The following is a 17,102-nucleotide window of genomic DNA, read 5'->3' as shown; positions in this document are numbered from 1 at the left end:
TTTTAGTGAGAGAGTATGGCTTTGCTAGAAATAGAATCAAAAGATTCTAGAATCTAGTACTAGAATCAAGACTAAAGATTAAAAAATATGTTGCTGATAAGCATTTGCAACTGAGTGTCAAATTGCATAGAGAAGAGTGGGCTTTATGAAGAAGATTTTGACATAGAATTCAAAGTGGGAGACAGTCTATTTCCTTTTCTTATATGAAAATATGTTTTTATCTATGTGTTTATAGAAAAAATTAAAAAAGTGAAAGAAAATGTAAATTTCCTATTATTCCTTATTGTCTCCATCACTAGATCTTGCACTTAACTGAATTTCTATAGTAGCAATAAAAAAAATAAACATCCAATTTGAATGGACTCTTATCCAACTGATAAATATCTCCATGCACCTGTCTTCCCGCAGGAGTGCTTCTAAACCACAGTTCGGCTAAACAAGACACAATCAAATAACCTCCATCCATTCAAATAGCTCCTTCTTGCATCAGACACTCAGACTTTTCATTCTCCTCAAATCATACACTGCTCAAAAACATTTTTATGTAGATATAGGCATTAACTTTTCCTTTATGACACTGTTGTTGTCATTATCTAAAATTATTTTTCAAACATCAGTTATGTAAATGGAAAAGGTACTTCTAGTTAAGAAAGTGTAATTCTCCTTAGGGAGCTGACAGCATAACAGAATGTTGTTTGTATTTAGAGTGCAATTCTAGCTGGGGTTTTATTTTTTAAATACCTAATAATCCAAATTATCACAAAGTCGAATCTACTCCCTGGTGGTGTAGTAGAAAGCTGTATTCACAAGGACACTAAGTTACTATTAAGTAAGTTTCTACTCAGCACAGGGCCAAATCCTGTTTTTAATTGACATAAATATTTTCTCATGGTGAGAAAGAAACAAGATGCAATCGGGAATGAGTAAAGCTAACTATATATGTGATGTTATTTCATTTTAAAGACAATTGTGACCCCTACATGTACGTTTTAAAGGTTATCAGGTGACAAGGAATCCTTTAGGGAGATAAAGTTTTCATTACATAATAATCTTCAATCAGGGTACACACCAAAGCCAAATCCATATTTTCTAGAAGTAACAAAGTAGGAAAATATGGATGGATGTGTTTTCCATGGTGAAGTCAAGGATGAGGCTGCACTCTGGGTGAAGAGGACGCCAAGGAACTGCACAGAGAAGGTGGGCACCACTTGCTGGCTGCACAAGGAACAAGTCATTTGTTGGCTAAAGAGAATGGGCTCAAGAGTTGAGCTTCATAGGGGTGCCTGGGTGGCTCAGCCAGTTAAGGGTCCAACTTCGGCTTATGTCATGATCTCACAGTTTGTGGGTTCAAGCCCCACACAGAGCTCTGTGCTCACAGCTAGCTCAGAGCCTGGAGCCTGCTTCAGATTATGTGTCTACCTCTCTCTCTCTGCCCCTTTCTTACTCAAGCACTGTCTCTCTCTCTGAAAAATAAATTAACAGTAAAAAAAAAAAAGGGGGGGGTGGGGCTTTATAATCAGGAAATTTTTTTATACCTAAGCTAAAGAAAATACTAAGAAAATCAAAAGAGCAAATACATTTATAATAATGAATATACCTATATTTAAAAACAACCATCCTATATAAGTGGACCCACACAGTTGAAACCTGGGTGGTTCAAAGGTCAACTGTACTTGGAAGGTTTTTTTTTTCTTTTTGTCTATAAAAATAGGATATAAATCTCAAATGAGGCTCACTTGGAATAATGCATAAGAAATAGCCCCGTGACTGACAAGGCCAGAAGAGTGAATTTCAAAAAGGAGGAAATAGTCACCAGTATCTAATCCTGAAAAGAGGCCAATTAAGGTGAGTACCAAAGAACATGTATATATTCAGGGCATTTAAAGATATGGAGATTCTTGGAGACATTAGTAACATCAGCAAACTGATGAGTTACTACTTCAGAAAACTAAGAGTAAAAATACTATCTAGAATGGGGTAGATTGAAGAATACATAAGTGCTAGGAATGATGAGTCTTAAAGCAACAAGAATTTTAAAAATAGGATGAAGTGGGCAACATTAAGCACAACTCATTGAAAAACTTAGCTCTAGACCTGAGCAAGACACAGTGTTTTACAAAAAATGAAGTTTACTTGATAAGACTCAAGGGGCATTAATATCCTCAAAGAGAACCAAAACTCAACTAATACAAGGAGAACATCCAAGAAGCAAGAGACTATAGAAGAGTGATTGGTGAAGAATTTCCATATGGAAGTTCCAAAGGGAGGGAAGAGAAGAATAGGATCTGGGTCAAGCCAAGAAACATACAGGAATCATTATCATCTTGATAAGTGAAAGAAAGGTAGATGGAGGCCTGAAGACCTATCTTGGGTCTTGACTATCAATGTCACAAATGAGAGACAGGTCCTAGTCCTAATGCACAGGCATTTTGCTTTATTTGACCTTACTTTCTGTCATGTTGGAACATAGTCAAAAAAAATCAGGACACTGATCTTTGTGTAAAAGGATTTCTTGCTCAGTGTTTGGACAGTGATGTGCTTTTCCAAAGCTGTAACCTGTTTCATTTTATATGTTGCTTTATCAAGAATGAAACCTTGGAGTCCTCTGCTTTTTCCTCTGAGTGTCTGACCTGTGAAGCATAACATTTTCCTCCTTACCCACCTCTCCCAGAAATAAGTTAAATTGCTTTGATGTTTTTAATGTTACATCCTTACCTCCAGAGAAAATAATTATCTGTTTACATTATCTTTTAGGTCTCTGAGGCAATATTTCTCAAACTTCAGTCCTTATACAATATGCATTTCATTAATTAAAATATACATTCTTGAGCTCTATCTTAGATGCACCGCTTCAGAATTTCTGACCAGTAAAATTGAGAATCTTCTATTGTAATCATCTTCACTAAAATTTGAGAAGCATTTTTTTGCTCCCCTCTCCATCCTGCCCTTGGGGATAATGACATTTCTGAGAAAAGGAATAGAAAGAAGCTTCTGAGTTCAGGAGTTGTTAATAAAGATTCTGGACTCAAGGAGACCCTCAGGACTGGAAATAGTTCCCATGTTTAGATTTTCAAAAGAACAGGTGTGAGAACTGTCCAATTCTGGCATAGGGTCACTAAAGAAGTGAGGCTTGGATGATGGCGAATATGTGTGACTAAAAATAACTGGCCTGTGAAATCCAGAAAGTGGTAAGCACAGCACTAAAGGTGATTCCTCATAGATGCTCTCTAGGTCCAACACCCAGACAAATAGGCCATCACTGCAGGAGGGATCAGCTGGGTCAGATAAACAGGTGGGGCAAGTCAAGGATCACAAAGAATCAGGGCAGCAATGTCAAAGGTAAGCTGACCCAGGAGCACACCCACAGGATGAGCCCACACAGCATGATCCCACGGAGTGGAGTACTCCAAAGGAGAAATGGATTTTGTACCATCTTCAACTTAGGTATTAGAATCTTAAGCAAATTTCAAAATAACTTGAAAGAAAATGTCTGGGGGAGCAGTGACTCTGGTTTTTTTTTAAAAAATCTAAATATGGTATCCAATGCTAACTGAAAAAATCAAACAATTAATTTGCTAACTGAGAAAATCAAACAATTAATTAATTATATAATAGAAAAATATTATTGGAGGAAAAAATACACCAGGAATAGTATTTAATGATGTCAAATAGAGACTGACATCACTAAGATGGCGGCATGAATGTTCCTAGCTTAGCTCTCACCGCACAAGAACAATGAGCAGCTATTCAAGAATAAGACAGCACTAACAGAATCCTCTAAGACAGGGATGAGGTTGAAGCATACCCTCACCACTGAGTAAGACAGACTGTATCAGAAGACAAGACATAATGCCCTTCTTCATCTCTTGTTACAGTCTTTAAAGTCTAGATTATCTGATAATAGTATAGCTACTCTGGCTTTCTTTTGGTGACCATAAGCGTGACAGATGGCTCTCCATCCCCTTACTTTCAATCTGAAGATGGCTTTCAGTCTAAAATGGGTCTCTTGTAAGCAGTATATAGATGGATCTTGTTTTCTTCTCCATTCTGTTACCCTGTCTTTTGATTGGAGCATTTAGTCCATTGATGTTTAGAGTGAGTACTGAAAGACAGGAATTTATTGCCATTATGTTGCCTGAAGAGTTTGAGTTTCTGGGGCTGTTCTCTGGTCCTTTCTAGTCTTTGCTGCTTTTGGTCTTTTTGTTTTTTCCCCCCATCTTTTCTTCCCTCAGAGAGTCCCCTTTAAAATTTCTTGCAGGGCTAGTTTAGTGGTCACAAACTCCTTTTATTTTTGTTGGTCTGGGAGACTTTCTCTCTCTCCTTCTATTTTGAATGACAGCCTTGCTGGATGAGGAATTCTTGGCAACGTATTTTTCCAATTCAGCACGTTGACTGTATCTTGCCACTCCTTTCTAGTCTGCCAAGTTTCGGTGGCTAGATCTGTTGTGAACCTGATCTGTCTTCCCTTGTAGGTTAAGGACTTTTATCCCTTGTTTGCACTGCTGGTGGGGATGAAAACTGGTGCAGCCACACTGGAATACACTATGAAGATTCCTCAAAAAATTAAAAATAGACCTACCCAGAAATTGCATTACTAGGTATTTACCCAAGGGATACAAGTGTGCTGTTTCAGAGGGGCACATGCACCCCAATGTTTATAGCAGTGCTACTGACAATAGCCAAAATGTGGAAAGACCCCAAATGTCCATCGATGAATGAATGGATAAAAAGGATGTGGTAGATATATACAATGGAGTATTACTCAGAATTCGAAAAGAATGAAATCTTGCCATTTACAACTATGTGGATAGAACTAGAGGGTATTATGCTCACCAAAATTAGTCAGAGAAAAGACAAATATCATATGACTTCACTCATATGAGAAATTTAAGAAACAAAACAGATGAACATAAGAGAAGGGATGCAAAAATAATATAAAAACAGAGAGGGGGGAACAACATAAGAGACTCAAATATGGAAAACAAACAGAGGGTTACTGGAGAGGTTGTGGGAGGGGGGATGGGCTAAATGGGTGAGAGGCGTTAAGGAATCAACTTCTGAAATCACTGCTGCACTCTATGCTAACTTAGATATAGATTAAAAAATTAAAAAGTTAAAAAAAAAATTTTTTTTTAAAAAGGTAAGAGAAGAGGCTGCACTTCATTGCCCTCCCTGCCCAGGCCAGCATAGCACCACGTGGGATGTCTTCCCCCTGAGACTCTGGTTCTTCCAGTGGGAGAGGAAAACCCAGGAGGGACAGGCAAGCTCTCACAGCATTATGGGTCACTTCGCAGGAACCACTACCTACTCTGTATCACACCATGGAAAGGGCAGAAACATCTGCGTGGTTCAGCCACTGGGAAGTGACTATGACAGAGAAGATGAGTGGCATGTAACACCCTACACAGAGATCTTGGCAGACCGAGTGCTTTCCTTCAGTGCCTGATTCATAATCTGAACCTGAGGTTGTGTTCATCTGCAGAGCCAAACTGGGGGCATATTCTGATCAGAAATTCAACGGAGTCCAGGTCTACTTGATTTGAATCTTGAAAGAGTTTTGCCAGCCATAGACCCCAGTGCACTCACATCCAGGAAAGGAGCTGACTCACAGCCATCCCCACCACCCTGCCCCAGTCCCCAATGTGGAGAGTGGCTTCAGGCCCTATCTGACCAGAAGGATTGGCAGTAACCGCTGGAAGCTGTGCAGCCCAGAGTGGCCCAGCAGAAAGGATCATCCCCAGAGCAAACCCGCAGGAGCCACTGTGTGTTCTCAGGCACAACCTGAGGGATTCATTCACTGCCCAGGTGGAGGATAGCTCCAGGCCCTACCCAAACAAAGAAAGTGTTTAGGGAGTTGTCAGTAGTCTGGAGAAGACGCCCCTCCCCCAAGCAAGGGAGTTGTGACATAGCCCCATCCACTGTGGAGAGGGTCTTTAGCACTATTTGATCCTGGTGGTTTGTGACAACTGCAAGCTGTGGAGCCCAGTGACTGTCAAGCCAAGGGAAGGGCAGGGCCGAGCAACAATTTACAGAGATAAGCCTTATTCAGTCAGGCAACATGCGGTGTGAGTCAGGATAAGAAAATGAGTTTTAGGGGCGCCTAGGTGGCTCAGTCGGTTAAGCATCAGACTTCGGCTCAGGTCATGATCTTACAGTTTGTGGGTTAGAGCCCTGCGTCTCAGCTCTGTGCCGACAGCTAGCTCAGAGCCTGGAGCCTGTTTCAGGTTCTGTGTCTCCCTCTCTCTCTGACCCTCCCCTGCGCATGCTGTTTCTCTCTCTCAGAAATAAAACATTTAAAAAAATAAAAAAAGAAAGTGAGTTTTATTGGCTTAGAGCTGCTTCTCCCAGCTGTGCCAAGGGAAGGAATCTAATTTACAATCCTGCTTGTTGTTGAATATAGCCTTTAGCTCTTCTGACCAGGGAGCCTAACCAAAACACACACAGGGAGCTCCAAAGCCCATTCAGCATCCGCTTGATTCCTCCATCGACATGGCACAGCCATTGGCCTCACCTGACCAGGGAATTCAGTTCACACCCTGACCTGATTCAGATTACCAAACATGCAATACAGGCCCTGGGTCCCATCTTGCTGCCCGCTCCCCACCCAGCACAGAGAAGCCCATCAACTACTAAATGGAGTACCCAGTCCTGACCATATGGTAAGTCTGACCAGGGAATTCAGCTGTAGAGCTCATCCTGCAACTTCACTCGGATAGAGAACCTAGCCAGCCATCCTATCCAACTGTCCTCGGGCAGTGGTACAACGGCCATTTCCATCTTCAGAGCTCAAACAGTTCCATCATCCAAAAATAAGCAATAGCAGGCCCCACTTGCCTAGGGACATTGCTACATACCAGAAATCCAAACTGAGCTAACTGGTAAAGAATGGTTTTTGCCAAAGCAAACATGTAAAATGTACAACAGAGGCCCCATTACTCAAATGTGTAGATTCCAATGAAAGGAATCCAGGATGACAAAAACATCAGGTAAATGTAACACCACCAAAGGAAACTAATAAAGCTCCAATAACCAACCCAGAAAAATAGAGAGCCATAAACTATCCAAGAATTCAGAATAATCCTCTGAAGTTAAGGAAGTTACAATAAAATAGGAAACCAAACCAAATGAAAAAAATAATGCATGAACAAAATGAAAAGTTTCACAAAGAAATAGCAATTGTAAGGGGAAAAAAATCCTAGATTTGAAAAATACAATAAATGAACTCAAGATTCAGAAGAGATTTTCAAATGCACTCAATTACACAAAAGAAAGAACCAGCATTTTGGAGGATAGGACATTGAAGATTACCCGCAAGAGCAGAAAAGAAAAAAGAAAGAAAAAGAGTAAAGAAACCCTCTGGGAATTACAAGAGACCACAAAAAAGGAAAAAATATTCATACTATGGGAATTCAAGAAGAAAAGGAGAAAGAAAGTATATTTAAAGCAATAATGGCTGAAAACTTCCCAAACTTGAGGAGAGAGACAGACATCCAGATTCATGAGAAAACAAAGATCCCAAAAAGGCTAACTAATAAAATTGTCAGAAGTCAATGACAAAGGAAAAATTTTAAAAGCGGTAAGAAAAAAAGACAAGAGAACCCTCATAAGACTATGGGCAACTTTCTTAAAAGAATCTTTTCAGGCCAGGAGAAAACTGGAATCACATATTCAAAATATTTTTTAAGAGAAAAAAATGTCCACCAAGAATTCAATACCTGGGGAAGCTATGAGAAACAAAGGGAGCATAAAGACTTTCCTGAACAAATAAAGGCTGAGAGAATTCGTTGCTACCAGACCAGCCTTACAAGAAATGCTAAAGGAAGTTCTTACAGTGTAAGTAAAAGAACACTAATTAACATCATAAAAACAAGCAAAATTATTGTAAATGTCACTGGTAATGGTAAATATACAGCCATATACACATTCTGCACATGATAATAGTGCTGAATAACTCATGACTTTAGGTTATAAGTTAAGGAAAAATAAGAACATAGTAAAAATATCCATAGCTACAATCATATGTAACTAAACTATACAAAAAGTATATAAATTTTATCATCAATAACCTAAAATGCAAAAAGGAGCAGTAAAAGTGTAAAGTTTAATTTTACTGAAGTTCTTTAAGCAAATGAAGTCAGTTTAGAGCATGGTATTATAAGCTAAAGATATTTTATGTAAGCATAATGGTAACCACACAGGAAAATCCTACAGAAATTTCACAAAAGAACATAAGTCAAAGTATATGATACTAGAAGTCATCAAAACACAAAAAGACCAGAGTGAAACACAAGAAACAAAAGATCTATTTTTTTAATGCAATTAACAAAATGACAATAGTAGAAACATAAATCAATAGTTACTTTAAACATCAATGGGTTAAATTCTCTAATTAAGAGACATGGAATGGCTAAGTGGATTTAAAAAAAAAGATTTAACAATATCATGCTTACAGTAGACTCCTTTTTGCCATAGAGACATACATGGATTGAAAGTGATAAGGTGGAAATATGTTTCAAGAAAATAGTGACCAAAATAAAGTAGGTAGCCATACATTTATCAGAAGAAAATAAGAGAGTGAGTTAAGAGGGCAGAGGAGTATTAGGATCCTATGCTATGCTTGCCTCAACCCTGGAACATAATTAGATGAATATTAAATCATTCTCAACACCTCAGAATTTGGTCTGAGAACTGAGAGAATAAACTGCGCAACCAGAGGGATAGAAGAGGCCACATCATGGAAGGTAGGAGGTGTGGAGATGTGATTTGGGTAGGGGAGAAAATGATTGTGGGCACCATCGAAGGGAGGGACCCCTGATCACAGAGAAAGGAGAGAGACAGAGACACAGAGACACAGAGAGAGCAAGCAGCACAGAATGGATCACACAAGAAAAATACTTCCCCAAAAACACTAGCAGGGAAAAGAAAAGAGGCTGATTATAATGAGTTTTCACAACCAGCAGAGCTCAAAAGCTAAGAGTTTTAGACGTAGGAGCTATGTTCAGTGCACAGCCTGAAAGGACAGTGATGCTCCAATGGAGAAGCATAGAAGAGGCCCCAGGGCAGACACCGTGACTTGAGGATCCCCTGAGTCACGCTGGGAGAGAGATTCCTCCCTTCTTGGAGGGCATCTGGAGAGGTGGCATTGCCTCTCAGGGGACTAAGAGCCTGTGGACACCATTTTGCTGCCCAGTCCCTCAGCACAAGGGCATAGACACCCACCACGGGCAGCCAACCTGGACGCGGCTTTTTGCTACAGTTGACTCTGAACTTCAAGGCCAGCACATCCATTCAACTGCTGTTCAGGGACAAACCTGCTCCAGCCCCAGCACGGCAAGACCCTCCCCCAGAGGACCAGTGCAGCTCTGGACACACGCTGGGTCCCTAAAGTTTGCAGTTTTGAAACTCCGCTGGCATGGCTGAGATAAAACTCAGGTGCACTGCACTGCCAGGTGGGCAGACAGCCTGGACACAAGGGGGAAAGTAAGTACCTGAGGGAGGCCTGAGACACATGAGGGGAGACTGGTTGCTCTTTGAGGGCTTCCAGAAGAACGGCAGGTAGGAACTCTCCTCTCCAGGGATGAAGCAGAGGGCTGGTGCCATTTTTCTCCCAGTCCATCAGCATGGCTGACTTCAGTGAGAAAGAAGCACAGAGCCCACAGAGGAGACTTGAGCCACTTACACCAAGCTCTCTCTGTGCTCTGCAGGTGCTTCTTTACTGGCAAGTGTGCCTGAGAGCCAGAGCAGCGGGCGCCTCTCCTAGAAGACCAGCAACTGTGCCCAACACACCCACCAAGTCTACTAGCCACAGGGTGCTGCAAAGCTTCAGCTCTAGTGGTAATAGGATCAGGCCTCTTTTAACAAGCAGAACAGAGCAAACCTCATTAAAATTTGCCACACTCTGGACAAGGTCCAAACACTCTCCACTGCAGGCAAGGAGAAGCCACAGAGGACTGATGTGAGGGAAAGAGCAGCCAGAACACAACAGCAGAGAGCACACAGAATTCACCAGAAACACTTCCTGAAGCACCAGGCATGGACAGTTTATGACCTCTTCTTAATAAAGCCATTACTCTCAGGGGCAGGAAACGGAACAGGCTTTCCTAACACACAGAAGACAGAGACCAACCTTGACAAAATGCCAAGATAGAGCAATTCATCCCAAAAGAAAGAACAAGAAAAAGTCACAGCCAAGGATCAAATCGAAAGAGGTTTAAGTTCTAGATCAGGCATATTACTTATAACAGCAATCCTAAGGATACTCATTGGGCTTACAAAAAGCAGAAAGGACACCAGACAGTCTCTTCCTGCAAAGATAAAGACCTAAAAACTAGTCATCCAAAATAAAAACTGCTATAACCAAATGGAGAATCAATTGGATGTAATTGTTATCTTGATGAAGTCCAAATAGTTCATTTTCGCTTTTGTCTTCCTCACCTTCAGAGATGTCTCTAGTAAGAAGCTGCTCTTGCCAGTGTCACAGAGGTTGCTGCCTGTGTCCTCCTCTAGGATTTTGATGGTTTCCTATCTCATGTTTCAGTCTTTAATCCATTTTGAGTTTATTTTTCTGTACAGTGTAAGAAATACACCCTGTGGCAGACACTGACACATGACCACACAACAATGATCCCAAATTTTTCCTTCGTTAATTAACTTCCACCCTCCAGATGTAAGAAGTGGAGAATTTTATATCTACCAAAATCATAAAGGTCATAAATGAAAGACTCACAGCTAATGTCATCCTCAATGGGAAAAAACAGAGCCTTTCCCCCTAAGGTCAGGAACATGACAAGGATGAAAAGCCAGAAGAGAAAACCCAGAAATGGTTTCACAATTATATGGTAAATTCATCTCTGAAAAAGGAGGAAAGAATATCCAGTAGAATAAAGTTAGTCTTTTCAACAAATGGTGATGAAAAAAGTGGACAGAGACATGCAAAAGAATGAAATTGGACCACTTTCTTACACTATACCCAAAAATAAATTGAAAGGGAGCCTGGGTGGCTTAGTAGGTTGAGGGTCCAATTCTTGGTTTTGGCTCAGGTCATGATCTCACAGTTTCTGAGTCCGAGCCCTGCATCAGGCTATGTACTGACAATGCTGAGCCTGCTTGGGATTCTCTGTCTCTCTCTCTCTGTCCCTCCTAGCCTCTCTCTCTCTCTCTCAAATAAATTTAAACAAATAAATTCAAAATGATTTGTCTAAAATCTATAACTTTTCACACCTGATGCCCAAAAAACAAATAATCCAGTTAAGAAGACATGAATAGACATTTTTCCAAAGATTACACAAATGGTTAATAGGCACTTGAAAGGACACTCAACATTACTCATTATCAGGGAAATACAAATCAGAACCATAATGAGATACCACCTCACACCTTTCAGAATGGCTATGATTAACAACACAGAAAACAATAGACATGGGCGAAGATGTGGAGAAAGGGGAACCCTCTTGCACTGTTGGTGGGAACACAAACTGGTGCAGCCACTCTGGAAAACAGTGTGGAGCTTCCTCAAAAAGTTAAAAATAGAACTACCCTTTTATCCAGCGATTGTACTACTAGGTATTTACCCAAAGGATACAAAAATGCACCCTGATGTTTATAGCAGCACTATTGATAAAAGCCCAATTATGGAAAGAGCCCAAATTTCCATTGACTCATGCATGGATAAAGAAGTCACACACACACACACACACACACACACACACACACACACACACACACACACACACACACACACACACACACACACACACAGGAATATTACTTAGCCATCAAAAAGGATGAAATCTTGCCATTTCCAACAACTTGGATGGAGCTGGATTATATTTTGCTAAGCAAAATAAGTCAGTCAGAGAAAGAAAAATACCAAATGATTTCACTCATATGTGGAATTTAAGAAACATAACAGATGAACATAGGGGAAAGAAGGGGAAAAATGAGACAGAGAAAGAGGAAAACCATAAAAGAGACTCTTAATTATAGAGAACAATGTGAGGGTTGCTGGAGGGAAGGTGAGTGTGGGATGGGCTAAATGGGTGATAGGTATTAAGAAAGGCATTTTTGCAAAGAGCACTGAGGGTTATATTTAAGTGATGAACCACTAAGCTGTACTCTTGAAACTATTACACTACATGTTAACTAAGTAGAATTTAAATAAAAACTTGAAACATTAAAAAAGAAATAAGTACTTTAAACTAAGAAGAATAAATATAGACCAATAAAGTCATCATATAATGATGAAGGAATCAATACATCAAGAAGAGGGGCGCCTGGGTGGCTTAGTCGGTTAAGCGTCCGGCTTTAGCTTAGGTCATGATCTCACGGTTCGTGGGTTCGAGCCCCGCGTCGGGCTCTGTGCTGACTGCCAGCTCAGAGCGTGGAGCCTGCTTCAGATTCTGTGTTTCCCTCTCTCTCTGACCCTCCCCTGCTCATGCTGTCTCTCTCTCTCTCTCTCCTAGAAATAAATAAAAACATTAAAAAAAAAATACATCAAGAAGATAAAGCAATTGTGAATATTTAAGTGCATAATATTTAAGCAACTAACTATATATAAAGCAAAAACTAAAGAGCTAAAAGAGAAATAAATAACAATACAGTAATAGATGTAGACTTTAATCCTCATGTTTTAATACTTGATAGATCATCCAGACAGAAAATTAATAAGGTAACAAAAGACTTGAGCAATATTTTAGATTAAATGGACCTAATGTGTTTGTGTGTTTGTCTGTGTGTGTGTGTGTGTGTGTATGATATATATCTATCCAACTAAACAATACAAATTCTTCTCCAGTGCACATGAAACATTTTCTAACATAGACCATAAGTTAGGCCACAACCAATTAAGCAAAAACAAAAAATAAAAATAAAAGGGAAATTTAAGTTTCTTTAACCCCTGCAAAATGGAAACACAATATATTAGAACCTTTGGGATACAGCAAAAGTAGTTTTAAGATTAAAGTTCATGGAAATAATGCCTATATTAAGAAGCAAGAAAATTCCCATATAAACAGAATCATCCATATGCTTTAATAAACTAGAAAAAGAACAACCTGAAACCAAAGTTAGAAGAAAGGAAATAATAAAGGTTGGAGCAGAAATAAATGAAATAGAGAACAGAAAAAAAAGTATTAGCCCAACTAATAGTTGGTTTTTGAAAAGATTAACAAAATTGACAAACCCTTACCAAGAATAACCAAACTAAAAAAGAGAAAGGAACCAAATCAAGAAAATTTTAAATGAATAAAGATATTACAATGATACCAAAGAAATTCAAAGGATTACAAATAACAATAATATTGATCACCACCAAACTAGACAACCGGGAAGAAATTCTTGGCAACCTACAAGTTACTAAGACTTAATCAGGAAAAAGTGGAAAATCTGAATAGTCCAATTAATAGTAAGGAGTTTGAATCAGTCATCAAAGATTCCCTAACAAAGGAAAGCCCAGGACTAGATGGCTTCACTGGTGAATTTTAGCAAATATTTAAAGGAGAATTAACACCAAAGTCTTCCAAATAAAGAAGCTAATTTTACAAGGCCAGCATTATCCTGCTATCCAAGAAGGAAAATGACACTACTAGAAAACTATAGACCAATATCTTTGATGAATACAGATGCAACCGTCTCAAAATACTAACAAATCAAATTTAACTACAGTTTAAAAGAATCATTCATCATGATCAAGTGGGATTTAGATCCAAGATGCAAGGGTATTTCAACATATGCAAATAAATCAATGTGGTAAATTATATTAACAGAATCAAAGAATCATATGCTTACCTCAATAGATGCAGAAAATTCATTTAACACATCAATGGTGAAAATTCTTAAATTAGAAAAGAAACATAGCTCAACATAATAAAGTTAATATAGGACAGCTAACACCATACTCAGTGTTGAATGTTTGAAAGCTTTTCCTCTAAGATCAGGAAAAAAACAATGGTGCTTACTCTCACCACTCATATTCAACATAGTACTGGAAGTGTGAGAAAAGCAATCAGGCAACACAAGGAAAAATGTATCAGAATTGGAAAGGAAGAAGTAAAATTGCCTCTATTTCCAGATGGCAATTTTATATTGGGGAAAATCCTAAATATTCAACATAAAACCCATTACAACTATACTGATACATTAATTTGCAGGATATAAAATTAACACACATAAATCAGTATTACTTTTGTACCACTAACAACAGATTTTCTTTCAAAAATCATACTATTTGCCATAACATTAAAAAAAATTTAAGGAGGTGAAAGATGTTTGCTCTGAAAACTATAAGGCATTAGTAAAATTAATCAAGGGAGACACAGATAATCAGAAATGCATCCTGTGCTCATGGATTGGAAGAATATTGTTAGAATGTTAATACTATCAAAAGCCATCACAGATTCAATGTAATCCCTAACAAGTTTCCAATGGGATTTTCTGCAGAAGTAGGAAAAAGACACTCCTAAAATTTGTATAGAACCTGGAAGACCCCAAGTAGCCAAAGAAATCCTTAGAAGCAATGAAACAAGAAGCTTCATTCTTCCTGATTTATAGTTATACTACAAAGCTATAGTTGTCAAAACAGCATGGTACTGGCATAAAAAGAGACAAATAAACCAAAAGAAAGGAAAATAATTATAGCCCAGAAATAACCCAAGCATACATGGGCAAATAATACTTGTCAAGGAAGCTAACCATACCATTTAATGGATAAAACCGTGTTTTCAATAAGTTGTGCTGGGATAACTGGATAATCACACATAAAATAATTAAACTGGACCCATATCTTATAACACTTAGACGCTCACTCAAAATGAATTAAAGACTTAAATTAAAGACCTGAAACCATGACTTCTAGAGGGGAAAAATCAAACAGAAAGAAAGCCCCTTGACATGGATCTTGGAAACAAATTTTTTTAATATGACGACTAAAGCACAAGGAACACAAAATACAATGAAAATAAACAAATGGGACTATGTCATAGTAAAAGCTTCTGCACAGCAAAAGAAACCACAACTAAGTAAGAAGAAAATCTATGGAATGGGAGAAAATATTTGCAAACTGTATACCTGGAAAGGGGTTAACACCCAACATACATAAAGAACTGAAAACAACTCAAAAGCAAAAAGAAACCAATAAATAACCCAATTTTTATGTTTTAAAATTTTTTAACATTTATTTATTTTTGAGAGACAGAGAGAGATGGAGCATGAGAAGGGGAGGGGTAGAGAGAGAGGAAGACACAGGATCTGAAGCAAACTCCAGGCTCTGAGCTGTCAGCACAGCTGTTGCGGGGCTTGAACTCATGGACCAGGAGATCATGACTTGAGCTGAAGTCAGACGCTCAACCAACTGAGCCACCCAGGTGCCCCCAGTTTTTAAAAACGTATAAAGGAGTTAAACAGACATTTCTCCAAAGAAGATCTACAAAGGATCAACAGATATGTTAAAAGATTCTCAACATCATTAGTCAATAGGGAAATGCAAATTAAAACCACAATGAAATATCACCTCATTCCTGGTAGAAAGGTTATCGTAAAAAGATAAGAGACAACAGATGCTGGTTTTGAGGTAGAGCAAAAGGAACCTTTGTGTACTGTTGGCGGGATTGTACATTGATATGGCCACTATGGAAAATAATATAAAGGAGTCTCAAAAAATTAAATATAAAACTACCATATACTCTAGCAATTCCACTTCTGGGTATATACACAAAGGAAACAAAAACAGTAACTCAAATATTTATCTGTACCACCATGTTCAATAAGAACATTATTTATAATAACAAAGGTATGGAAACAATCTGAATGTCCACTGGTGGATAAATGAATAAAGAAGTTATAAATCAAATATATTATTATATATATCACAGGTTACAACTCTCCAGTAAGAAGAGAAATATATATTAAGGATGTAATGTACAACAGGTTGACTGTAGCTCATGCTGCTCTATGATATATATGAAAGTTGTTGAGAATATAGCCTATAAATTGTCATTACAAGGAGAAATTTTTATTATTTGCCTATCACAATATATGTCAATGAAACAAAAAAAATACATACTTTTTCAGATTAAAAAATTACTTCTTCAATCCAAAAGTATTTATTTAGCACTATAGTAGAGATTTTTAGGGACCAAGTTAAAAAGATAATTGTGTGATGTGAGCAAACAGGTAAAACCCATAACCATCTATATTCCCTAACTATAGCCTGTGCTCACAACATTGTCTTTATTTCATATTAAATTTGTTACTGAAACTTACAAAGTATTTTCTGATAAGGGAAGACATGTTCAAGACTGAAGACTACATGTTCATACAGTCAAGAATTCCAGTCACTTCTCCTCCTTCACTGGGCAGAATTGGCCAATAATTTACTGATGATGCCATATGATTTTGCTTCATGAGGAAAGTGATACACATAAAATTTAAGTTTCCTGGGCAAGTATTTCAAGTTGATGTTACATATTTTATATGTGAACATTTTGACAAAACGAATATGATGCTTTCTTTGTAATCACAATATCTTAGATACAAGGAGATTCTGTCTACTTTTTGCTTGTAAAATTTTGGAAATATTATTCCACAAATAATCAAATAATGAAGATACTAAAAATTGTCATGAGGTGGACAAGTTGTCCAGACTTTGAACTGTAGAATAAAAATCTTCAAATATCCTAGTAAACTTAATAAATGCTAGAAACAAACAAAATCAATTTCAGGAAAGTCATAAGTACAAGTTTAATAAGGACACTAAAGATTTTTTTCCCAGTTTTTAAAACGCTTATTTATTGTTTTTAGAAAGAAGGAGAGCATGGGGCGTCTGGGTGGCTTAGTCGGTTAAGCGTCCGACTTTCGCTTAGATCATGATCTCGCGGTTTGTGAGTTCGAGCCCCGCATTGGGCTCTGTGCTGACAGCTCAGAGCCTGGAGCCTATTTCAGAGTCTGTGTCTCCCTCTCTCTCTGACCCTCCCCTGCTCATGCTCTCTCTCTCTCTCTCCTAGAAATAAAAAAAAAAAGAAAGAAAGAGGGAGAGCATGAGCTGGGGAGGGACACAGAGAGAGGGAGAATCCCAAGCAGGCTCCACACAGTCAGCACAGAGCCTGATG

Source organism: Crocuta crocuta, unplaced genomic scaffold, assembly GCF_008692635.1.
Source record: "Crocuta crocuta isolate KB4526 unplaced genomic scaffold, BGI_CrCroc_1.0 scaffold88, whole genome shotgun sequence".
In the NCBI taxonomy this organism is placed as follows: domain Eukaryota; kingdom Metazoa; phylum Chordata; class Mammalia; order Carnivora; family Hyaenidae; genus Crocuta; species Crocuta crocuta.
The sequence above is the reverse complement of the archived record's forward strand: the minus strand, read 5'-3'. Positions refer to the sequence as shown.